This window comes from Schistocerca serialis, chromosome 4 (genome assembly GCF_023864345.2).
Source record: "Schistocerca serialis cubense isolate TAMUIC-IGC-003099 chromosome 4, iqSchSeri2.2, whole genome shotgun sequence".
Classification (NCBI taxonomy): Eukaryota; Metazoa; Arthropoda; class Insecta; order Orthoptera; family Acrididae; genus Schistocerca; species Schistocerca serialis.
The window spans coordinates 561,462,852-561,488,611 of record NC_064641.1 but is presented as its reverse complement, the minus strand read 5'-3'; the positions used below and the strand labels follow the sequence as shown (position 1 = coordinate 561,488,611).

The 25,760-nt window shown below is 42.1% G+C and overlaps 1 pseudogene; it reads left to right on the top strand.

Moving 5' to 3' along the window:
• The first annotated feature begins 12,141 nt into the window (after positions 1-12,141).
• Positions 12,142-12,259, top strand: LOC126476090 (5S ribosomal RNA; annotated as a pseudogene).
• The last annotated feature ends 13,501 nt before the right edge of the window (positions 12,260-25,760 follow it).

The following is a 25,760-nucleotide window of genomic DNA, read 5'->3' as shown; positions in this document are numbered from 1 at the left end:
GAACTGTGGATGAAGCCCGACCAACAGGCATTACATGCATTGAGCGAAAATAATAGTGCATTGACAATGCCTAGCTTCTAGCCGAAATATAAATCTGCACAATAAAATTTAGAAAGGACGACTGATCGCTGTAATCTATAATTTACAAGTCAATATAACAGTCGCTGAGTGCAACAGCTTTCTGAATGGAAAGTAACCTGACGATAGTTAGTTTCTGTCTTACCTCGTTAGCTGTAAGTACAGTTCAAACACTGTGACTATGTGATAATAAGAAAATCAACTTTTGCTAGTTCTCTTCACGTGTAAAGAAGTAGGCACTCAGCAGAATGCAAAAACAGCAGCGTGGTACTGTTCAGTTTGAATTACGAGAAATATGTGAAAATTGCTTCTTTGGGTATCATGCAGTGTTGTGAGTAGCGTAAAGAAAATTAGTAGGTTCGCTTCATGATGAAACCTACAGCGGAGTGGAGAATTCTTACAACGATGAGCGGAAACATTATGGCCACCTGCTTAACAGCATGTTGGACCACTTGTGGAACGCAGTACAGTAGTCATTCCGTGTGCCATGAATTAGACGAGTTCTTTGTAGTTTTCCGGTGATACACGGCACCAGACGTCCACGCGCAATTTACATAGTGAAAGTAAATTACGAGCTCTTGCTTTGTGGGCGCGGAGTTGACACCCGAGAGCGTATCGGATGTCTTCCGTCGGATTCAGACCGTAAGGATTTGGTGACTGAGTTGTCAACGGGTGTTCAATATCATGTACCTCACAACAATCTTTCACGATTCTGGCGCTGAGGGAAGGACAGTGATCCTGCTGGAAGATACCATAATCTTCGTGGAAGGAATGTGGCTGATGTCCACGTAGTCCATAGTTCAATTATGCATGCCGATGCCACAAGTCGAAGACGAGGAGATCGAGAAAGTACACGAAGACACTGAAAGGATAGTTCAGTATGTAAAGGGAGATGTTAACAGAATCTTCCGTCGGTTCTTGGTAGATCAACTTAATAATATATGAAAAAGCAAACGGTGCTTTTCATTTATTAAAGGGAGATGAATATATAATAGTCATGAGGGGTGGGTATGCGGCTGTAGAGGAAGGAATAGAAGACAGGACTATTGGAGAATGTAGGCTTGGTAGTAAAACTGAGAGAGGAGAAAGACTAATTCTGAAATAAATCTGAGCTGTTAATAGCGCATACACTGTTCAATACTCACAAGAGGAGGAGGTATACTTGGAAAAGACCGGAAGATAAGAGATGATTTCTGTTAGATTACATCATGGTAAGACAGACTGGATTGTAAAGCGTTCCCAGGAGCAGATATAGATTCAGATCTCAGTTTAGTAGCGATGAAGGATTACGTTGAATTCTAGAGTCTAGTCAGGAAGAATGAATGCGTAAAGAAGTGGGATACGGAAATATTAAGGAATGAAGAGATAAGCTTGAAATTCTCTAATACTATAGTTATTACGATAAGGACTAGCTCAGTAGTCAGTTCAGTTGAAGAGGAATGGACGTCTCTAAAAAGGGCGTCACAGAAGTTGGAAAGAAAAACATATGTACAAAGAAGGTAACTGCGGAGAAGAAATACTTCAGCTGATCGATGAAAGTAAGAAGTACAAAAATGTTCAGGAATACAGAAATACAAGTCGCTGAGGAATGAAATAAGTAGAAAGTGCAGGGAAGCTAAGACGTAATGGCTGCATGAGAAACGTGATGAAATCGAAAAAATGATGGTCGGACTGACTGATTCAGCACATAAAAAAGTCAAAACAACCTCGGTGAAATTAAAAACAAAGATGGTAACATTAACAGTGCATTGAGAATTCCACTCAGCAGTGAAATTAAAATTCACAGTGAAAGGATATTAATGGTACGATTTGCTGATGACATTGCTATCCTCAGTGAAAATAAAGGACTGCAGGATGTGTTGAATGGCATGAACAGTCTAATGAGCACAGAATATGGACTGAGAGTAAATCAAAGAAAGATGAAAGTAGAGAGTAGTAGCAGAAATGAGAACAGCGAGAAACTTAACATTACAGTTGATGATCTCGAAGTGGACAAAATGAATCAATTATGCTACCTAGGCAGCAAAATAGTACATGGTGGTCTGAATGAGAAGGACATAGAAAGCAGACTAGCACTGGGAAAATGGGCATTCCTGGCCAATTGAAGTCTACTAGTATCTAACATACGCTTTAATTCGAGGAATAAATTTCTGATAATATACGTTTGGAGCACAGAGTTATATGGTAGTGAAACATGGACTGTGGGAAAACCGGAAAAGAACACAATCGAAGCATTTGAGATGTGGTGCTACAGAAGAATGTTGAAAATTAAGTGAACTGATAAGGTGAGGAATGTGGAGGTTCTCTGTAGAATCGGGAAGGAAAGGAATGTATGGAACGCACTGACAAGGAGAAGGGACAAGATGACAGGATATGTGTTGAGACATCGTGGAATAACTTCCATGGTACTAGAGGGAGCTCTAGGTGATAAAAACTGTAGATGAAGACAGAGGTTCGAATACGTCCAGCAAGTAATTGAGAACGTAGGTTCCAAGTGCTACTCTGAGATGAAGAGGTTGGCACAGAAGACGAATTCGTGAGGGACTGCATCAAACCAATCGGAAGACTGATCATTTAAGAAAAAAAAAATCTCAGGCGAACATGTTCGATAGTATAATATTGCATCCACCCGCCTATGGCCGTGATGCTGTGCTTGTTTGGAGCACCTGTTGGGTGTCGTATCCGGACACGACCACCGGCCTGGTGCGACAAAAAACGTGATTAATCCGACGAGGCGACACACTTCCATTATTCCACGAATCAATATTTACGATAACGTTCGCACTGCAGTCGTAATTGACGATGTCGTCAGGTCAACATGGGGTCGACTCTTGCTGAGCCCCTTGTTCAACTGTGTGTGCTGAACGGTGAACTCCGAAACACTTGTGCCTCTATGTTATATAATCCAGCCTGACAAGTTCTGAAGGCATCGAAAGTAGTGGATAATGATAATTTCATTTATAAGTAAATAAGTTCGTACAAAATTGTATTTAACTATAATGTGTTATACCATTCGTAACTATCTATATTTTATGTAATTATGATATTTTTGAAGCTTTAAGATGCAAATCTATGAGTTATTGTTACTATGTTTTACTTTACAATGGTATACTAAGGCAGGAGAAACGGAAGTATTACAAGGAACTAATAAAAGAGGCAGAAGAGTATTGTATTCATCACAGGACAAGACAGATGTACCAAAAAGTAAAGAAAGTAACAAAAAAATATAAAAGCAGAGAAAAATTTATTAAACACACCCAAGGAAAAATCCTCACAAGTGATGCTGACTTAGAACAGCGTTGGGCAGACTACTTCGCTAATTTACTAAACTGCGAAGACTCCATTGAACCTCTTTTATGTGACGTGCCGTACACGGTAGACATCAAAGTAGAGCCACCGAGTGAAGAAGAAATGCAGGGAATAATTAAAAATTAAAAAAAATAAAGGTTCAGGTGTAGATAAAATTGTGGGTGGACTAATAAAGAATGGAGGGCCAGAATTGGTAAAAAGAATTGCGAAATTGATACGGAAAGTGTGGGAATATGAGAAAATGCTTGACGACTGGAAAACGGCCAAAATCTACCCCATTTTAAAAAGGAATGACCCTCTGGATTGTGATAATAATAGAGGAATTTCACTCCTTAATTTAACCTACAAAATCCTATCACAGCGTCTACGCAAGAGAGTGATACTGCTAGCTGAAGAAATTATGGATGACTATCAGTGCGGTTATAGGAGAGACAGGTCAACTAGTGATAACCTCTTTACACTCCGACAGATCATTGAGAAGCATTGGGAACATAACGTTGACATCCACATGGTATTTGTTGACCTCAAGAAAGCTTACGACAGGATGCACAGGAGCAAAATAACCAGGGTTCTCAAAGAGTTTCAGTTTCCTGTGAAGTTAATATCCATAGTACAGATGTGCTTGGAGGAATCCTATTGCAAAGTAAAGACCATCACAGGAGCGTCAAAGGGGTTTGAGGTCAGAAAAGGCCTAAGACAAGGATATGCTCTATCTCCAACACTTTTCGATCTGGTTTTAGAAAAGATAGAGAACACCAAAAAGTAATCCCAGTTGGAGTAAAGATGCGTAGGAATAAAATACATCGTCTTGCTTATGCGGACGATATTGTCCTAATAAGTGGAAAGAAGGAAGAACTACAACTCATGACAAGTTCCTACAGAAGCAGTGCAAGGGAAGCAGGATTAGAAATTAATGAGAAGAAAACAGAGTACATGGTCATGAGCAAGCCACCTAATGATTGTGGTCCACTGACAATTGATGATCTCACTTTTAAAAGAGTAGACACTTTCAAATATTTGGTAAGCATCATCAATGAACAGAATAAAATGGAAATTGATATTAAAGCGAGGATAGCAGCAGCGAATAAAGCTTATTTTGGCCTACGATATGTGTTATCCAGTAGAGCTGTTTTCACAAGCATCAGACTTAAGCTATATCAGAGTATAATTCTGTCAGTAGCTCTGTATGGATCAGAAAGCTTCACATTTAGAAAAGCAGAAGAACAAAAATTATTTGTTTTTGAAAGGAAAATATTAAGGAAAATTTTTGGACCAAGAGCGACCCAGAAACACGGGAGTGGAGAATACTTAAAAGCTAGGAACTGAAGGAGTTTTATCAACAGGCTGATATTAGTCAAAGGATGAAGAGGAGGAGATTGAATTGAGCCGGACACCTAATTAAGATGGAGGAGGAACGACTACCTAAAGTAGCATTCTCTAGATCCATAGGGGGCAGAAGGAGGCGAGGAAGGCCACGATCCATACGGAAGGATGACATCCACAAGGGCGAGGTGGCAATGAGCCTGAGTAGAGGAGGATGGTCTATAAAGCCAGGAACAGAGAGCACTGGAAGAGGAATGTAGAGAACGCGTATGGTCTCCAAGGCCCAAGCGACAGTTAAGAAGAAGACGTTTCACTAAATTATGTAGTAGCAGATCGAAACCACATCTATGACAACGATGTAAATTCTTGAAACGTCTTTGCTTCAAAAGTAATCTTTGTATTTGTTCTTGTTAGCGGTTGGAAGAAAGTTGCTATGTAATGGAGTCATGTAATCTTTGCCATGCTGTAGAAAACAGCCATATTTAGTCGGAACAAGTGGCTCAATGGAGCGAATAAATATTAAAAATTGTCAATCTGAAATTTGTAGAGTGTAAAATACAAAATTTAACCGTACAGATATCTTATTTGATTTAGTAGTTAATGATTCATTCTAACAATCATAACAATGGAATCAGTAGATATTCTTCCCACGATCAGAAACTGTGGACGTAGTATCCTGAAAAGATGGCAATGAGGCCAACTTCAAGACAATCAGCTAACAGCAAATTTTGTATTGTGGGTATCCACATCTGTAGAATTGTACCACGACGAAAAAGATTGCTTTAGCTGTATGGCAAATACTTATAATGATCCACATTCATTCATTCACGTGTATATGAACAAGAGGGAAAGTATGTAAACAATTTTTCGGTTAACATGTAATTGAACTACACACAAAACCATATGGGAGAATTATGTATTCACATTCATTTCATAGTTTATTTAAAATGTTGACCAATAGAGGAACCAACGGTCTTTGTCTAATTGTGACAAAAATTTTCAACCGCGAAACTAGTTAGATCATAAATATGTAATTATCACATAGCTGAAGTGGTCTTTTTCATCATGGTACAATCAGATACGCAAACAGTTCTAATTTTAGTAAAGAGAACGTGCCCTGTAATGACATTTTCTTCGGAATAACGGCAAAAGTGCTAACACATATCAAGGCAATGGGTAGTCGTTACACAAACAGCGTGTTATAACTAGCAACAGTGAGAAATCAGTGTAGCATTGGTACGGGGCGTGGCAGCTGTAGGATCATGAGTAGGCGCCAAAAGGTGTTACACTTCCACTTCATTCGTCTCTGCACCGCTTAGACACTACGCAGCACAATTAAATGCTAGATGTCAGATCTGCCTCCGAACGCTCCCCATACTGCTTTACAGAGCAGCTAATCGTCCGTCATCCACGATCTATGAAGAGATGTGGAAGTCCAACACCTTTGATGCCTACTCACGGTTTCAGGGTTCTTCAACTGGCGCGGCCCGCACCAATGGTACACTGATTCCTCATTCGTCTCTGCACCGCTTGTACACTGCGCAGCACAATTAAAGGAACACTTTTTCGAAACTCTGTAATTGTCTCCATTGCAACGGAGAAGTTTGAGATTTGGCTCGAGGTGCCTACAACCTTCCTCTGTAACTGTGCAAAAGCGTGGCAACTTGCGAAATCAGCTCGAGATCGACGACACTTCGAACAGCAAGGTGTCGACACATGCGAAGAAAAAGGGCCAGACCTCAGAAATCCATGTGTCGTGTAAAGTGAATTAACAATGTCACACTGGCACCAAACTACCCGAGAACTCTTCCCAGGGCAGCAGTGGACGTATCGCAGGATAGAAAGGTCGTCACACCCCTTCTTGCCCACATTTCACTCCCTTCATTTGACTCTCTGCGATGGAGGTCGGAATGGCGACGAACAGTGATGAAATCGCGATGTTTTCTTGTGGGTGGCCGAGAAAAAGATTTAACACCACCGTTTGGATTCGACACGAAAAGATCTCAGGGGGTTTCATAAATGGTGTCAACGAAACCACCACTTTCCTTGGGGTGTTGACTCCTATACATTCCTCGGTCGAAAACGAAAGTCAGCAGTGCAATGACCAGCAGGAAGACGTTCTTGACAACCTTCGACACTGCAGACACCCACGGGCGTTTGAACACTTCTCTGAAGACACTATGGGGCTGGATTCCCATTGAATATGATCGAGCCCCTTTTGACTGCAACGAGAACCCAATGTTTGCTCTGGTGTACAGGCTGGAACCACTAGGGACCGTCTAGAACCATACGACGGAGTTTGAAAGTGATCCGAAGAAGCACAAAGGCCGATAATGAATTTTTAGCCTTGTTTCCTGCCCTCGTGTGGCGTGATCATCGGGGGGGGGGGGGAGTGGTTACGTCAATCACTAACACAGCATCAAGAATATTATGTTCTGGTGTATATCAAGTCAATGAAAACCAGTCCAGGAAACACATTGCAGAAGACAGGGGGTGAATACTGGGCTGAATAAATTGGCAATCTTTATAACAGCATTTGATTTCTTGTAATCCCAGAACATGTCGGAACACGAGTCCCCTTCGTCTTAAAAGTCCGACTACGTTTTCCATAACCTATGCGGTGCTGCAAGTGGCAGCGTGTTGGTCTCAATGCACTCTCGAGCAAAGGCCTGGCAACATGCGGAAGAAGTGGGCAGGCCGATCATGGATCGGAGATTGGAAATTACCGCTGTGTTTCGTAAATCTGTAGGACAACCACGTCGTGTGCATTCGTAGATATTCTGTATGCTTTAGTGGATACAAAAATACAATAGCTGAAGGTAACCAAAGGTATCACTACGGTCAGAAGAAGAGAGCTTACAAAGTTCTACAACCACCTGCACACATGACATCTTTAGGGTCAATAGTGTAGCACCTGAAGATGACTGGGAGGAGATCAGTCGAGATATCGTGGCGTGAATTAAACGACGACGAGTTACAAGCCCGAAATTTATTCTAACATCTGTAGAAAAATCCACTGCGATAAAGATAAGTAATAACGTCGCGTGCTATATACTAGTACGTGAATTTGTAAGGTTGCACTTCTCAAAGCATTGCAATGAAATAGACAATTACCAATGCAGCTGCGAATCTTTAAAGAAGACAACAAGTGGTACACAAAGTACGCCGCCGACGTCACCACCGAGAGGAACGTCAAAGGTAACATTGAAGTAATCGAGGATAGACAAAATAATAGACCCCCCTAGACGGTTGTAACGATGACATAGAAGTCATGGAATTGGGTATTATATGGATGCACCGGTAAATCATTTAGTTCGCCTCTAACTGTCATATGGCCTCAAATTAAGTGGGAGAACTTTGGGGCCGGATGGGTTGGAGGAAAGGGTTAGAAATACAACAGCAGCGATGACAAATTGGCTCCCATAATACAAGGCGTTATTTATAGGTGCACGAAGGTCGTAGAGGAAAGGAGACTGAGAAAGTAATTTATCGGGGCGACAGTTTAGGAAAAAAAATTTTCTGATAAAGGTATGACATAAAGTCACGTAGTTTGCGAACTCACCTTCTTGTCCTTGTGCTACATTTGCGCTTGTATTTCTGAAGAAGGAAGTAATTCAAAAATGTGTCATGAATACTTTCTGCTCAGAAAGTCATTATTCATCTGCTGTATGACTTTTTACGTGACCTAGACAGTTTAACTACAGAAATATGTATATTTAAAAGATTATTTATACTCACGGTTTTAGCGAATTGCTCTACAGTCATCATCAGGAACCAGCTGTTTTACTACTAGGCATGTGATATTTTCGCATTTTGGTCGTCGGATTAAGATAGGGAGACGTCACGAGATTACGGAACTTACATATGAAAACTGAGAATGTGATGATGGGTTGTTGTTGTTGTGGTCTTCAGTCCTGAGACTGGTTTCATGCAGCTCTCCATGCTAATCTATCCTGTGCAAGCTTCTTCATCTCCCAGTACCTACTGCAACCTACAACCTTCTGAATCTGTTTAGTGTATTCATCTCTTGGTCTCCCTCTACGATTTTTACCCTCCACGCTGCCCTCCAATACTAAATTGGTGATCCCTCGATATCTCAGAATATGTCCGACCAACCGATCCCTTCTTCTAGTCAAGTTGTGCCACAAACTCCTCTTCTCCCCAGTTCTATTCAATATCTCCTCATTAGTTATGTGATCTACCCATCTAATCTTCAGCATTCTTCTGTAGCACCACATTTCGAAAGCTTCTATTCTCTTCTTGTGTAAACTATTTATCGTCCACGTTTCACTTCCATACATGGCTACACTCCATACAAATACTTTCAGAAACAACTTCCTGACATTTAAATCTATACTCGATGTTAACAAATTTTTCTTGTCATTGCCAGTCTACATTTTATATCCTCTCTACTTCGACCATCGTCAGTTATTTTGCTCGCCAAATAGCAAAACTCCTTTACTACTTTAAGTGTCTCATTTCCTAATCTAATTCCCTCAGCATCACCCGACTTAATTCGACTACATTCCATTATGCTCGTTTTGCTTTTGTTGATGTTCATCTTGTACCCTCCTTTCAAGACACTGTCCATTCCGTTCAGCTGCTCTTGCAAGTCCTTTGCTGTCTCTGACAGAATTACAATGTCATCGGCGAACGTTAAAGTTTTTATTCCTTCTCCATGGATTTTATTACCTACTCCGAACTTTTCTTTTGTTTACTTTATTGCTTGCTCAATATACGGATTGAATATCATCGGGCCGCCCGCGGTGGCCGTGCGGTTATGGGCGCTTCAGTCCGGAACCGCGGGACTGCTACAGTCGCAGGTTCGAATCCTGCCTCGGGAATGGATGTGTCTGATGTCCGTAGGTTAGTTAGGTTTAAGTAGTTCTAAGTTCTAGGGGACTGATGACCTAAGATGTTAAGTCCCATAGTTCTCAGAGCCATTTGAACCATTTTTTGAATAACATCGGGGATTTTCTACAACCCTGTCCCAATCCCTTCCCAACCACTGCTTCCCTTTCATACCCCTCGACTCTTATAACGGCCATCTGCTTTCTGTACAAATTGTAAACAACCTTTCGCTCCATGTATTTTACCCCCGCCACCTTCAGAATTTGAAAGAGAGTATTCCAATCAACATTGTCAAAAGCTTTCTCTAAGTCTACAAATGGTAGAAACATAGGTTTGCCTTTCCTTAATCTTTCTTCTAAGATAAGTCGTAGGGTCAGTATTGCCTCAAGTGTTCCCATATTTCTACGGAATCCACGCTAATCTTCCCCGAGGTCTGCTTCTATCAGTTTTTCCATTCGTCTGTATAGAATTCGCTTTAGTATTTTGCAGCTGTGACTTATTAAACTGATAGTTCGGTAATTTTCACATCTGTCAACACCTGTTTTCTTTAGGATTGGAATTATTATATTCTTCTTGAAGTCTGTGGGTATTTCGCCTGTCTCATACATCTTGCTCACCAGATGGTGGAGTTTTGTTAGGACTGGCTCTCCCAAGGCTGTCAGTAGTTCTAATGGAACGTTGTCTACTCCTGGGGCCTTGTTTCGCCTCAGGTCTTTCAGTGCTCTGTCAAACTCCTTACACATTATCATATCTCCCATTTAATCTTCATCTACATCCTCTTCCATTTCCATAATATTGTCCTCAAGTACGTCGCCCTTGTATAGACCCTCTATATACTCCTTCCACCTTTCTGCTTTCCCTTCTTTGCTTAGAACTGGGTTTCCATCAAAGCTCTTGATATTCATGCAAGTGGTTCTTCTTTCTCCAAAGGTCTCTTTAATTTTCCTGTAGGCAGTATCTATCTTACCCCTAGTGAGATAAGCTTCTACATCCTTACATTTGTCCTCTAGCCATCCCTGCTTAGCCATTTTGCACTTCCTGTCGATCTCATTTTTGAGACGTTTGTATTCCTTTTTGCCTGCTTTATTTACTGCATTTTTATATTTTCTCCTTTCATCAATTAAATTCAATATTTCTTCTGTTATCAAAGGGTTTCTACTAGCCCTCGTCTTTTTACCTATTTGATCTTCTGCTGCCTTCACTATTTCATCCCTCAAAGCTACCCATTGTTCTTCTACTGTATTTCTTTCCCCCATTACTGTCAATTGTTCCCTTATGCTCTCCCTGAAACTCTGTACAAGCTCTGGTTCTTTCAGTTTATCCAGGTCCCATCTCCTTAAATTCCCACCTTTTTGCAGTTTCTTCAGTTTTAATCTACAGTTCATAACCAATAGATTGTGGTCAGAGTCCACATCTGTCCCTGGAAATGTCTTACAATTTAAAACCTGGTTCCTAAATCTCTGTATTACCGTTATATAATCTATCTGATACCTTTTAGTATCTCCAGGGTTCTTCCATGTGTACATCCTTCTTTCATGATTCTTGAACCAAGTGTTAGCTACGATTAAGTTATGCTCTGCGCAAAATTCTACCAGGCGGCTTCCTCTTTCATTTCTTAGCCACAATCCATATTCACCTACTATGTTTCCTTCTCTCCCTTTTCCTACTGACGAATTCCAGTCACCCATGACTATTAAATTTTCATCTCCCTTCACTACCTGAATAATTTCTTTTATCTCATCACACATTTCATCAATTTCTTCGTCATGTGCAGAGCTAGTTGGCATATAAACTTGTACTACTGTAGTAGGCGTGGGCTTCGTATCTATCTTGGCCACAATAATGCGTTCACTATGCTGTTTGTAGTAGCTTACCCGTATTCCTATTTTTTTATTCATTATTAAACCTACACCTGCATTACCCTTATTTGCTTTTGTATATATAACCCTGTATTCACCTGACCAAAAGTCTTGCTCCTCCTTCCACCGAACTTAACTAATTACCACTATATCTAACTTTAAAATATCCATTTCCCTTTTTAAATTTTCTAACCTACCTGCCCGATTAAGGGATCTGACATTCCACGCTCCGATCTGTAGGATGCCAGTTTTCTTTCTCCTGATAACGACGTCCTCTTGAGTAGTCCCCGCCCGGAGATCCGAATGGGGGACTATTTTACCTCCGGAATATTTTACCCAAGAGGACACCATCATCATTTAATCATACAGTGAAGCTGCGTGCCCTCGGGAAAAATTACGGCCGTAGTTTCCCCTTGCTTTCAGCCGTTCGCAGTACCATCACAGGAAGGCCATTTTGGTTAGTGTTACAAGGCCAGATCAGTCAATCATCCAGACTATTGCCTCTGCCACTACTGAAAAGGCTGCTGCCCCTCTTCAGGAACCACACGTTTGTGTGGCCTCTGAACAGATACCCCTCTGATGTAGTTGCACCTACGGTACGGCTATCTGTATCGTTGAGGCACGCAAACCTCCCCACCAACGGCAAGGTCCATTGTTCATGGGGGGCTGGGGGATGATGGGTATGGTGGTGAAATTTTAGTGGTGACTCTTATTCATGTTACGCAACGGCCTTGCCGCATTGGATACACCGGTTCCCATCAGATCACCGAATTTAAGCGCTGTCGGGCGTGACCAGCACTTGGATGGGTGACCATCTGGGCTGTCATGCGCTGTTGCCATTTTTCGAGTTGCATTCAGACTCCTGATGCCAATTGAGGAGCTACTCGACCGCATAGTAATGGCTCCGGTCAAAGAAAACTATCATAACGACTGGGAGAGCGGTGTGCTGACCATGCATCCTTAGCTGAGGATGACATGGCGGTCAGATGGTCCCCATGGACCACTTGTGGCCTGAAGACAGAGTGCTTACTTTTGTGTTAATTCATGTTCTCATACCTCTAGTACCACTTCAATAGAGCCTTGCACTGCTCAAACGACAATCTTACTTCATTCATTGCTACACTGTCATCTGCTGGAAAGTGCACGCCTAGATTTGTTGAGAAAACAATGGACTGCACTCCCGGTAGGTAACTTATTTTTCTGTAACCTTTCAGCATCGCGGCCCGTTTTCATGTATCACTGATGATACAGCAGCTACCCTGATTAAAGTTATTACAGATTCGGTGTCCGGTTAAAAGACAGCCTTAGTATCAGTATTCTTGTAATTTCAGTTCACTGCACAGAGCAGTGACATGTCATTAAATACCGCGATTAGACGAACCTGCTGTGGTCGATCACAGCCCTATACACAAATATACGATTATGTTCGGTGAAACAAAAATTTTGTCTCAAGCATCTACCAACTAGGATTCTGTTAACAAAGAAAAAATTGAGATCAGAATTTGCAACGACTAAACAGGAAGAGGGCTAAACTGTTATTGGTGTTTGGAAACTGGCGCGCCACGCTGAAATGCTACAGGCAAATAAGCTTTATTTACAATCGGCATCGCTGCTAATATTCAACCACCGACGCAGTCATGGTAGCATATGCGAGTTCTGGACTTTGTGATGTTTCCGTGATGCCATTCAGCCACATACTTACGAAAGTACCTCACGGACAATTAGTACGACAGAGAATTCCTTTTGATGACGGCAGAGGAAGCTGTTGAAAGCTTGAGTATACAGCCCATATCTTAGGCGAGAAGAAAACTAAAAAACGTTTGTTCACGAAATGAGACTGTTTGCACAGGTAGGACTCCAGTATCTGCAAAAAAAACTCATTTTAAAGAGAATGACCTCCTTGTGCTAAGGGCTTACAGCTCCGGACGAAGGACAACATTGCTGGCGGGAGGGATAAAAGGGGAGTGACCCTCGTCATGAAAAATGTGTAACCTTCCTCGCCCCTGCCTCTCACTACCAACTAATTAGTAACTGCCGCTAAAGAATACATGACGTGGTAAGGTGAGGATGCTCAGCCTTTTCCTACCTACTAATGACACTCAAGACCATGAGGCAATTCAAGTCTCAACGCATAGCTCCGCTGCTTAAGGCTTCTTCGCGGGGTTTTAAAGTACGTCAAGTCCCAGGGAGCTCTGTTACCTTCTACCTTAGGTGTCGGGCTGACAATTGGCTACTGTTATCAGACGATCTATCTCTTCTCAGTTTGTGACATATCACGCACGTAAGCACTGCTACGAGGTGGTTCACCACTATCGATCTCGGCTAACTTCACTGTTCTTGCTGACACTGCGCGGTGGTCGTGATCGACAATTTCTGTCGAGTGACCACTTCCCGATCTCGAGACATCTGCTTGAGCAGCGACCGAAGGAATCCCACCGAAACGGACGCTTTTTAGGCCAACTGGTCACAGTAGAGCCAAATGGCTGAAAGTGATCATCAAGAAATCATCCGGGAACGGACGGCTCACTTTCGAACGTGGTCTATCAAGCCGGTGTTGGCATCACATCGATCAAGAAAGCCTGCCCTCCTGTTGGTGGAAGAAGTGGCAATTGGGGACAGATGAAAGGGTCTATGTAGGTTCAAATACCTACCATCTACAGGAAAGCTTTCTATATTTTTTCTTTAATTGGGCCATCGGTATTCTGGCTGATCTGATTCGGCCCATCACGAATTTCTCTCTTGTGCGATCTGTTTATCTGTGAGTACTTACTGCACTCAGTATCCTCAGATATTTTTAATATATTCCAGTTTGGTGTTCCTCCACTGTTTACACGTTCAAGACCTTTCTTAAGAGCCATGGAACTTTTTCGTTGGTGTCTTAGTTTACTATAATTTCTCTTAATTTTAGGACACAGAATACCGGATGTAAGCCTCAGTTTGGATTACCGACGCGGTACTGGTTCCTGTTTCTGATGTTTATGTTCGTGCTGAACATTGAGATCACACCTGTATAATCTATAAATGAGCGTGGCAGTTGAGGAATGAAGTTTGGCAAAAAATTTCTCAGATAACTTAGGTGCATCCATTCTTGCTATGTTGGATATCGGGACAGCAGCCCATAAGTAAGTAATAAATATGAAAAAAGCCGTCAGCTGTAAGTTCATCTCCGATTTATTTTATAGGCTACCATTTTCGGCGATGTAGTACGCAACCATCAGGGCCTCTATTCTAGATATTGGCTGAATATTTCAATGACAAATGCATGTACGTCATAGACGAAAGATAACTCATTCTGGAAACATCCCCCAGGCTGTGGCTAAGCCATGTCTCCGCAATATCCTTTCTTTCAGGAGTGTTAGTTCTGCAAGGTCAGCAGGAGAGCTTCTGTAAAGTTTGGAAGGTAGGAGACGAGATACTGGCAGAAGTAAAGCTGTGAGGACGGGGCGTGTGTCGTGCTTGGGTAGCTCAGCTGGTAGAGCACTTGCCCGCGAAAGGCAAAGGTTCCGAGTTCGAGTCTCGGTCCGGCACACAGTTTTAATCTGCCAGGAAGAAAAATAACTAGTTTACGCGTAAGTTGCGTTCTAGCTGTTGTGTGCTAAAATCGCGAGTACGTAAGTTTGGGCGAAGACTGGTTATTTTTCGTATATGAGGTACCTACATTTGGTCAGTGAAAAATTCAGCCACTTTCTGGAATAGCGGGTCTGATAATGGCGTATTGCATTGCAGACACCAGTAGAATATAAAATCAATTGGAGATGAAGTATTTTTTGATATTTATTAAAGAAACTTGTTCTGTCTTCCTGTCAATGTTTTCCATGTGTTATTCTTCTACCCGTTTCTGCGAAGAACCTCCTTATTTTGGTTAGTCTACCTAATTTTCAGCGCTTCGATTCTCTTCTTTTCCGGTTCTCTCCACATTCCTTGATTCATTTCCTCGGTTTACTCTCAATCCATATACTGTACTATTTATACCGTTAATTACATTCAACAAATCCTTCCATTCTTCTTCCCTTTTACTGAGATAGTAATATCATCACCGAGTCCCTGTATCATGAATTTTCATCCCGTCCTTCAACTTTTTTTTTATTTCTGTCATCGACTCTTCGATGTTTAAATTGAAGAGTGAGAGTGAAATCCAGCGATCCTGTCTTACATCCTTTTTCATCAGAGCACTTCTTTCTTGGCCATTCATTCTTATTGTTCCCTCTTCGGTCTTGTTCATATTAAGTATCATCCGCCTTTTCCAATAGATCGTAGATACAAAGCGGACCAGAAAAATGTGGACACTCTTTAATAGTTAATGTCTTTGGAGAAAATGACATAGGAATGCAATTTTGCGTGAGAGCGCAGTCCATTGTTTTCTCAACAAATCTAGGCGTGCGCTTTCCAGCGGATGACAGCGCAGCAATGAATGAAGTAAGATTGTCGTTTGAGCAACGCAAGACCGTATTGAAGTGCAGCTGGAAGTATGAGAACATGATTGAGGTCCAACGGCAATGGTGTAATGTGTACGGAACTAAGCCACCAACACCGCTTAAAAAAATGGTTCAAATGGTTCTGAGCACTATGGGACTTAACTTCTGAGGTCATCAGGCCCCTAGAACTTAGAACAACTTAAACCTAACTAACCTAAGGACATCACACACATCCATGCCCGAGGCAGGATTCGAACCTGCGACCGTAGCGGTCGCACGGTTCCAGACTGTACACCGCTTAAAAATTTACCGTATTCGAGATACATTTAAACCCGACACAGGACGTGCATAACGAAAAGTCTGGCCCACCAAAAACATCAACAAGTCCAGCTTACAGCGCTGCTGTGTTGCAACGTTTCACTTGGTCAGCTCCGAAATCTATGAAGCAGGGTGCACCTGAAAGCGAAGTAAGCCGATCAAGCGTACGATGAATTCTGAAGGCTGCGAAGAGGAAATGTACATTCCAAGATCGCTGCAAGCTATGAACGAGGACGACCGGATCGAAGGATGGAGTAATGTGAGTGATTTGAAGGCATTCTTCGGGAGGATGAACGGTTTTAAGGATGGTTATCTGGTGTCATGAGGCGCAATTAAAACTGAACGATACTGTTAACAGCCACAATTGCGTGTACTGGGTTGCTGGAAATCCTCACTTTTACGTGGACAAATGTGTTAATTCACCAGGTGTTAATGTGCGGTGTAGTCTGTCATCGCGCGGTATTATTGGCCCATTCTCCTTTGAAGGTACACCAACTGGTGAGGTGTATCTTCATATGCTGCAAACATCGATTTTACCTGCCATGCGAGAGGTGTTTGGAAATGAAGGACTTTACCTACTACAGGATGGCGCTACGCCTCACAATCACAAAGATGTCAGAGCCCACTTGGATGAAAATCTACCTGGACAATGGATAGGTCGAAGAGGAGCTGTTGATTACCCAACACCTTGACGTCTACCTATGGGGGACCCTGGAAAATGATCAACAGAGCCAGTTACACCGAACGAGCTACAAGAAACCATCGAAACGTCTCGTGCAGTTGTCACACCGGCAACACTGTCAGCCGTAGGTCGGTCAACAGTTAGCGTTATCAGCATTGTTTGGTTCTTAATGGGGCTCACTTTCAACACATAAAATAACCTTCACCCGTGTAAGTGTAGTAGTGGTATTTCATTTTGTTCCACTAACACTGAAATGTCTACATTTTTCTGGACACCTCTGTATTTTCCGGAGAATTTTTAACAGACTCTCAATTTTCTACCATTCTTCTACATATATTGTCAGCAACTTGGATGCTGATCGTGTGCTAGTTTCCCGCAGTTACCTTCAGGTTTGTGTGGATTACAATTTTTGCAGTCTGATGGTATGTCTTCAGACTTACCGTTTTGGGTAGTGAGGGAGAGCAAGGAGACAGCGGACCAATAATTGTTAATTACTTTAAGTCGCATCATTAAGCCTGTATAGTACCCCATTAGGAGTATTTAGCGTAATAAACAGAATTCCTGTTAATTCTATAATGGTATGTGTCAGAACAGTGAAGGAAAACTACCGATAGAACTTTATTTCAGAAGTATTTGAGCACATATTTCATCTACATCTATAGCGGATTTCACCCTGCAGTTTCATCTGAATCCAGGAAAACTTGTAATTCTGGCTGTAAGAAATGTGCAAAAAGTCGTGGAGAATAATTTAACATTTTAGGTATGAAAATGGAACAAACAGTCTTAAAAATAGTGAGGGAGTAAGCATTTCATGTGATTTCATGGATTCACTCACATTCGTTCTTTTTTGTAAATTTCGTTTATCGCAAGAGTCTGGGATTAAAAGAAAAGTCCAGGAGTTGTGTAATGCAGGAAATAAATACCAACAAGACATTATCAAAGATTTTTACGTTTCTCTTTCTTGTTCTCATTTCCAACACTACGGGTAGCAAAGGTCTATTAGTCCGACAGTATTTTATACAAATAATGAATCGTATAGAGTGTGGTAGGAACAGTATGAAGAGCTTCTAAGGGTGTTGCAGGGTAGGTTGTGCTGAGAAATAATTGTTAATAAAAAATTGGATACTTTGCAGCGTTTGGGGAGTAATTTAGCATTGAAGTTAGCTAATCAGGCCGTTGTGCGCGCAGATAGAAGCGACCCGCCGGAACGGTATCGCCAAACGCGTGCTTCGTTTGATTTACTAAAACGAAACAAGCGAGCGATACAAAAATGATGGATGGGATGGTAGTAAGGACCGAACCTGAGCCCAAAACTGAGCAGTCTCGTTCGCTATCATCTACGATAAGAGAACAGTTGACACTAAGTGTATCCGACAGGGCGCTTGAATTCGCGCGTGCAACGGCCTGGCTGGCTGGCTTTAATTCGGAAACGGCGCAACGAATCGAATTTTGTTCTTAGCAGTTTTTTCTCAGCACAAGCTGATCTGCAACATCCTTACAAGCGCTTCAGACTATTTCTGACCACCTTTTATAGTCGATACTGATATCGCTCATAATCCAATATTTTTATGTGTCACGACGACGAAGACCACCACCAACGCCGCCGCCGCCGCCGTCACCACCACCACCACCACCACCACCACCACTACCAAAATTTTTATGTGAATCATTATAGAAATATTAAAAATAATGAGTCATGTGTATATAAATTTTGGATGACTTTGCTTCAGATGTTCGTGGGCTGTGTTTCTATGTCACCCCTTTTTCAAACCAACCCCGGCACTACAAGAGGTAGCTGGTTGCTTGCAGATAGTAAGTAATTGAAATCGATCGAGTAGTTTAAGAATAACCGGTGAACGTACATACTTTCATACGTTTATCAACACATACAATGATTTTTATAAATGTTGTATGTTCAGGAGTCAATAGTTACCCGCCAGGGTAGCGGAGCGCGCTAACGCGCTGCTTCCTGGACTCGGGTAGGCGCGCCGGCCCCGAATCGAATCCGCCCGGTGGTTTAACGACGAGGACCGGTGTGCCGGCCAGCCTGGATGTGGTTTTTAGGCGGTTTTCAACATCCCACTAGGTGAATACCGGGCAGGACCCCATGTTCCGCCACAGTTAAAAAATTGGTTCAAATGGCTTTGAGCACTATGGGACTTAACATCTCTGGTAATCAGTCCCCTAGAACCTAGAACTACTTAAACCTAACTAACCTAAGGACATCACACACATCCATGCCCGAGGCAGGATTCGAACCTCGGCCGTAGCGGTCACGCGATTCCAGACTGGAGCGCCTAGAACAGCACGGCCACACCGGCCTGCCCGCCTCAGTTACACGCGTCTCAGACATTTGAAACACGTCCACACTGTTTCACGATTTGCACTTGATGCAGACAGTTGGGGTACACTGTTCCGTCCTGGGGGGTACGGGGTGGCGGCAGGAAGGGCATCCAGCCATCCCTAACACTGCCAAATCCGTTGTAACCACGCCGACCCTGCGATCGCTGCAGGAGTATGGCGTAAGCGAAAGAAAGAAAGAAAGTTCAGGAGTTAATAGTTACTCTATATTTTCTTATACAGTTTTACTGAAAATGTCATATATAAAGGAGAAATAGAGGAACGGCATTTTTGACGACGCTTTCTGATTTTTAAAAAGCTGTCACTACCAATTGCGCCCCTGGCATCAATATCTGTCCCATTTATCCATTCTTTTAGTAGTATGTCCATTGGTAACTAATTCAGTTAACTTCTGTGCGTCCTCTGTGTCGTCGTCTTATACATTTAAAAACTCAGTTATTCTTCCAATTATCAATAATATTTTGATGTTCATATAGCATAAATTATTTTCCTATTTAGAATTCCGATTATGGCTGTAAAGCCGGAACCGGATAGCTCTTAAAATAAAATGAAATGTTACTTTAAATGCGTCTTGATTGCAATTTTTTTTTAATTATTCATATGACCGGTTTCGGTTCATTCAGAGCCATCTTCAGATCTGATATTTAAGTTACAGGAGTAACCCGTCCAATTCAGCAACTTTCACGTGTGACGTAGCATGTGAAAGTTGCTGAATTGGACGGGTTACTCCTGTAACTTAAATATCAGATCTGAAGATGGTTCTGAATGAACCGAAACCGGTCATATGAATAATTAAAAAAAAAAAATTGCAATCAAGACGGATTTAAAGTAACATTATAAAATCACTGATTGCTGTTATCCCATAAGACATTATGTCTGTTTTTGCAAAAAAAATAAAATGTAGCTACGAATTTAAGGAATAGAAAATTTATCTGTGTTGTAAACGAGTATATAGCTAACCAATTTTCTTTCATGACAAAATGAAGAAAAGGTCTAATTGAATAAACGCAAGGAGCTCACTGGAGAGTGAAGTATACAGTAACTTTTTATTTTGAAAAAAAAAAAAAATAAAAGTTATACTGTGTTTTTATCCATTCAGTACGAGACGTTGGCAGTTCGTATGCAGCAGCGCTAAGCGGTGTTACTAAAATATCTCATGTACCGTGTGATGTGCCTGCTCATCCGTGGATAGCGGAAAGCAACGCAGTCAGATGCGGGAAACTGCTAGGCCGTGAACGTAGCACGCCAGCCGCAACGCATTCACACCTGGGCGTCGAGAGCCGCGTTCGCTGCTAATTAGCGCAACTGCAGCAGGCGTCAGGCGCCAGACTGCAGGCAGCGCATTTATCGAGCGTGGCGTAGGAGCACGCTCCCCTGTTCATCTTGCAGTGTCACACCGACGTGTCTTCAAAGCGATGTGTGCCTGTGGGCTCGAGCTAGTTAAGAGTGCAAACAACGATCCAGCACCTAGGATTCGACTACGTACTGTTACGCATTAAGAAAGTAAGGGAACGGGAGTGTGAAATTTTCTTAAAATCTGAACCGAACTGCTTTGCTCTACCGCACGCAAATATCAACACGAGCGCAAACATTACAGCACGGTTAGTCAGTCAGCAAGAGTGCGACATCAACAATTCTGTGTGTGGGTGCGAGCGGCCTCAGTGGAAAAGGGCTAGATGAATGCAGACCAACCTGCCTGTGTTACTAACATTACATAAGAAGCAGTAAGGAAGACGCGACAGCACTCATTAAGGGTTTGAAAAAGCAGTTAAAACACTGAAGCAAATTGGTTAAGCAAACCTAGCAGAACAGAAGGCCACTGGCCGGTCATGACGAATAACGTCAAAAAACAGTCTCTCCACGACACCATAAATACTCCACCTCGCTAGGCTAGGGTCAGTCAATCAGTAGGATAAATGGCACTCATGCATTTCGCCCTGTGTTTCCTGATTATTGTATTGTAACAGCTTGCGTTTGAGATATTTCCAGCACCGGTAATACTACCGCCACCGATCTGTAGCCATGGGTGATAGAAAACAGCCTCCAGTGCCAGCGACCACGGGGGGGGGGGGGGGGGGGGGGGGAATAGGAGGGGGGAGAGTCCAGAGGCCTGTAAACATCATTGTAGCCTGGGCAAAAACTCCTTTAAACTACAGTATTACTTGTGTTAGATGGCCTATCGAATCGGCACGCAAGGATTAGCTTTCAACACGACCTCACGGCATCCTACATTGTGCTTCATGTGATGGGATACACGGGTAGTCACCTGAGAGGGACAATACTTTCAGCAGAGCGCGTGAGTCACAACACAAACGCACACACCCACCCACAGACACACACACACACACACACACACACACACACACACACACACACGCATACAGACACACATACTGTGGTCATTACCATCTCTGAGCAGAGCTTCAGACGGGCCACGAATTCCATACCACGGGTGGCAACCTTCTTACTAGAAGTTACAAGCTTGAGCACAGGGTTGATGCAGCGAGATACGCCACCCTTAGCCAGGCACTGGGTTCAGCGGATCGCGTGAAGGCTTCCTAGGCCACCAGCCACCTCAAAGACATGGCGACGAAATGTATTCAGAGAAATAAATGAAGTAATGTTTAATCCTGGTTCCTTGGCCTTCATCCTGACAAAGAGTAGAGGTTTCCCTACCGAGAGTGGGTGACCGCTACAGTACTATTACACTGTCACACCAAATTTCACGGAGTGGCCGAGCGGTTCTAGGCGCTACAGTCTGGAACCGCACGACCACTACGGTCGCAGGTTCGAATCCTGTCTCGGGCATGGATGTGTGTGATGTCCTTAGGTTAGTTAGGTTTAAGTAGTTCTAAGTTCTAGGGGACTGATGAGCTGAGAAGTTAAGTCCCATAGTGCTCAGAGCCATTTTAACCATTTTTGAACCAAATTTCATGGGTTATGAGAAGGCTGTGTCACAAGTGAAGTTCTTACAGATGGAACATCAACTCTGAAACTTTTCAAAATATTTCCTGCAGTTTGTTGCAGACCACTAAAATTCTCACTCCTGAAGGAACTAATAGGTATGCATTTTCAGTTTCAATATTCATTTGTCTTGTGCAATACTGTTGGGAAGACAGTCGAAATCACACGTTTATTACCTCTGAGAATGCTTCATGGCCTTTCGTTTTTTGAGATAGCTGCCCCTTATTTATCGCCCTTAATCTTATCTCTAATGTAATAATTTTCCCTGACGATGTGCCTGGTATTTATTACATTTTTCAAGAGTGGATATTCGTAAATATTCTCACTGCACCATAAACGCCACTGTATAAAGACAAGCATAGTTTTTTCGTAAAAATATTCACACAAACGTTATTGTTAACCTCTTCACTAATGACAAAGAAATTCTCAGCAAATTTTTTCCGTATTTTCCAGCAAACTAATAAACAAGGTTGACACAAAAGAACATGTAATGTTCTTTTGGGTGTTTCAGTAAGGCATAAAGGGAGTTCCACATAAATGGATCTCAAGTCTGACTTACCGTAAAAACTTATTAGCCTTTGCATTGCATTTGCTTTTCCCTTTCTTGAAGGCAAAACGCGTCAATTAGCAATATATGGAACAGTAAACGATATTTGACAATGCACACAGAAAACAGGAGTCTTAATGTTAATATTTTTGAAATATATTATTCCCAATACAGGTCTTTGTTGATGCTCTAAAACATCATAAATGGACGAATATGATGATTATATAATCATATCTGGTGAGTAATAATTTGCGAGCGCCATAAAGAAATCTGTACGGTATGTTTTATAACAAGCTTCAAAACAGTTATTTTCCTTAATACATAAATACATTCCACATTTGACACACATTTCTCTTATTTTGGAATTACAGCCAGATTTCCTGTATTTTGAGGCATTCCTTGCATCAACAAATTTCGACAGTTGGTCAACTCTGTAAAATATAACTTCCATAACTGGTTGCAACACAGCTCTTTCTGGGTTTTTGCTCAGATTTTCTGCATCATGTACGTCTTCAGAGGAATTCAGAGGAATTCACTGTACATGGACGTCCTCTTCTCCTAGCCGCTGGCACAATATCTTAACGTTGTTATTGTTTGCCAGTCAGTTTCATCAAGCTCGGCAGGACATCTCCAGTAAGAAACGAGAATCCGTCACCTTCCCAACCAAATAATTACGTATCGCTGTCATTAAAAAGAGCTTTTAGATGCTCATCAGTTAATATTTCATGCACTGTCGTGGAGTGTAGAGAAACACTTGTCTCAGTATTTCATTATGGAAGACCAAGTTGAAACTACCAAATAAGCATTATGACTGGTGAATAGTTAGAAAACTTTATGTACTTCTCAGTCTAATATTTAGGCGTAATAATTACTTGCATACTTTTTCGATTTGTGGAAGTAACCGTTTTCTTCATACGGCCACGGCCTGGTTTTAAAACTAAGAACTAGTGGACAACGGCGTGCAGGTTGAAACAGTGTTCCTAAGGCATTTGACACCTTCCGGCATTGCCGTTTAATGAAAAAAGTACGAGATTAAGGAGTATTGGAGCAGACATGCAATTGTATTCAAGACTTTCTTGCAGACAGAACTCTAAACGCCGCTCTTGACGGAACCAAATCTACATATGTAAAGATAATATCCGGATTACCACAGGGAAGCGTGATATGATCGTTGCTGTTTACAATATATATAAATGATCTAGTAGAAAGCGTCGGATGCTCTTTAAAGCTATTCACAGATGGTGTAGCTGTCTATACCAAAGTAGCAACGCCAGAAGATAGTAAGAATTTGCAGAACGACCTGCAGAGAATTGATGAATGGTGCAGACTCTGGCAGTTGACCCTGGACGTAAAGAAATACAACATATTGCGCAACCATAGGAAAAGAAATGCGCTACTGTATAGCTACAGTATTAATGACAAACAGCTGGAGACAGTGTCTGCCGTAAAATATGTAGGGGTGTCCAGAGCGACCTTAAGTGGAATGACCATACAAAACAGATAGTGGGAACAGCAGATACCAGACTCAGATCCATCAGAAGAATCTTAAGAAAATGTAACTCATCCACGAAAGAAGTGACTTATAAGGCGCTTGTTCGCCCGATTCTTGAGTATTGTTCATCTATCTGGGATATCTGTCAGGTAGGACTGATAGAGGAGATAAAGAAAATCCAACGAAGAGCGGCGTGTTTAGTCACTTGATCGTTTAGCTGGCGAGAGAGCGTTACGGAGATGCTACACAAACTCCATTGGCAGGCGTTACCACAGAGGCTTTGTGCATCACGAAGAGATTAACTATTAAAATTCCGGGGCAGCACTTTTCTGCAGGAGTCACACCACATATTACTTCCCCCCACATACATCTCGCGTATTGACCAAAGGGAGAAAATTTGAAAAATTATAGCCAGTACAGAGACTTACTGACAATCATTCTTCCCACGCACTGTTCGCGAGTGGAACAGGGTTAGAGGGATCAGAGAGTGGTACCGAAAGTACCCTCCGCCACACACCATTAGGTGGATTGTGGAATATGATATAGATGTAGATGTAGAAGGTCCACAATCGCGGATCATCGGTCTACTAGCGGAAATGTACATCTATTTACAAGGATAAAAGTAATGAACGAAGTTCCACGTGAGAGAACTGAAGGAACGAAGAGGTTAAAGAAATCCTTTCTGAAATAATCTGTGTTCGTAGCTGAAGCTGAAGCTTTATCATCTATCAATTAGTATAACCTTGCTGGACAACAACAACATAAATGTCCATCATCAGTGCGAATCACTCTGTTGTGGGATCGAATCTAGGTGAGACACCAGAATTTTTCAGTCTGCCTTTACGCGACCCTTCACTTCTCAGTGAAGTGAAGAGATGCCAGGATCATACGTGGTTCGGATTTCACGTTGAACTTCAGGTTCCCTTTCCCCGGTGGGACTAATGGCGTAGGTTAATTGCGCGCAGGTTGTCCCAGAGGCGTCCAGTTAAAAGAATCTGTCAAACAGTCGACTGAATATTCCTCTTGAGGGACTCCCAGCCAATCACGAACCATGAATTAACATTCACTCTGCAGCGGAATGTGCGTTATCGCGAAAAATCATGAGCGGTTGAAAGAGTGTGCCAGATCGGTATTCTGGACCACACCTGTGCTTCAACAAGCGACGAATCTCGGTCGGGACACAGTTTCTGTTAGGACGGTTTGGTGTACGTTAATTTGTTGCATTCAATAGCTAAATTGTCAGGATGATAAGCGGAGAACAGAGTGCACCAATGTAATCTGATAAATAAAGGGGACACTCCACCCAAAATCCTGACTTTTTTACTACTTTACCGATTTGAAACAAATTTTAAAATCATATCTGTCATATAAAAATGTAGCAGCACCCTTGTTTTGAAGTCCAGAAGTCCATTAACTTTTGAATTTTTACTTTTAATATGATCTGTAATGGTATTCTTGAAAACTAGCTTTTGGCGCTCACCTCTGTTTCTACATTTCAGATTTTTAGATACATTCATGACATAGTTCAACAGTTCTGTGCATTCACTGAATGAGAAATACT